Raw genomic sequence first — 1,408 nt, 5'->3', positions numbered from 1 at the left:
TTGATGTTTTGGACAAATCTGACCATCAAAATAGTTGGAAATCGATCGTTTTTAGGTAAAAAAAAAAAAAAAATTCCATCTTCGAAATAATGTACCCAATATTGGAAGTGATGGCGCGAAACAAACTTCGAATACTAAAAATGATCGAGATCAAAATTAAAATCTTAAATATCGAAAAAAAAAAAAGAAAAAAAAAAAGAAAAACAAAGCAAATAGATTCTCAAAATTCTGAAACTTGTGTTATCAAAAGTAGCTTTTAACTGAAACAAAGACCTCTGATATAAAACAGAGGGAAGCTCATAAAAAAATGACAAATTGGATTCACTGAATATCTTCAAAAGTTTTTAAAATACGGTGCTTTATTGTTTATAAGATATACATTAAAATGGCAATTAGTCTTAGTAATTACAAGCTTCATCATTAGCACAAAATATTAACACAGTACGATTGCAATACCTGAATGTTATTCTGTCTTTAAAGTAAACCATAAAACCATAATTAAATCAATTTAATTAATCTTAGTAGTCACCTATGTAAAATAATATAAAGTGAATAAAATGTACTAAGTCGTTTTCATGTGGTCTCTTCCGATTTGTATCGGAGGTTGTTGACTTTACTAGTAAATTTGTTCGCAAATATTTATATATATTAGATTTAAATAAATAAGCTTTGAGGTGATTAAAGACAGAAATATTTTGAGATGGTAAAATGAATGAAATAAATATCTTAAAATTTATTTATTTCGATCGTCAAATAAATGTTTTGAGATGATAAATGGACGAAATAGGATATTTGCGATACTAAAACGAAATGATTTGGAATGTTCAATGAATTAAATATGTTTTGAAGAGTTAAATAAACATTATAAATATATTTTGAAATGGAAAATACACAAAAAAGAAATGTTTCGAAATGGTACGTAAACGTAATAAATATATATTTCGAAATAATAAATTGAGTAAAAATGCTTACAGAGAAAAAGCCCGCGAGATTATGTTGTTGGAGAAACACAGCTGACTTTGTCGGAACCTCTTAAAGTTGGCGCCAAATTACTTCACATGTAACCAAGAGGAATAAATCTGACCAATCAAAACTTATCACATGACCTCGTCGGCGCCTACAGCAACCTTTTTACAATGCTAGAAATAACAGCTCCCGCTGCCTTTCCTATTTGCTAAAGCTGAAAAAAGATATGATCATGTAGTCCCCAGTAGTCTAGGCTTCAAAGAAAAAGATAGGAAGGCCTTACTTGACCAACGAAAACTTGTTTAACTAATTAAACATGACCTCGACGATTCGAACTCCGCCGCTGTTTATATTAAGTCCGACTGAAACAAATTCTTCCTCTCAGAAATATAGAATTGGTATATGACTGCGGCCATGCTGGGGCACCGCCTTGAAGAATTTT

The 1,408-nt window shown here is 30.3% G+C and overlaps 1 protein-coding gene across 1 annotated transcript in view; it reads right to left on the bottom strand.

Annotated features, from left to right (window-relative positions):
- LOC106873289 (cell division control protein 6 homolog) overlaps positions 1–1,070 on the bottom strand; it is a 19,703-nt gene extending 18,633 nt beyond the window's left edge. The window contains exon 1 of the mRNA XM_014920596.2: positions 973–1,070. The gene's annotated coding sequence lies outside the window, so the exon portion shown is untranslated. The remainder of the gene's footprint in view (positions 1–972) is intronic.
- Between the last annotated feature and the right edge of the window lie 338 nt (positions 1,071–1,408).

Source organism: Octopus bimaculoides, chromosome 2 (genome assembly GCF_001194135.2).
Source record: "Octopus bimaculoides isolate UCB-OBI-ISO-001 chromosome 2, ASM119413v2, whole genome shotgun sequence".
NCBI classification, from domain to species: Eukaryota; Metazoa; Mollusca; class Cephalopoda; order Octopoda; family Octopodidae; genus Octopus; species Octopus bimaculoides.
The sequence above is the reverse complement of the archived record's forward strand: the minus strand, read 5'-3'. Positions and strand labels throughout refer to the sequence as shown.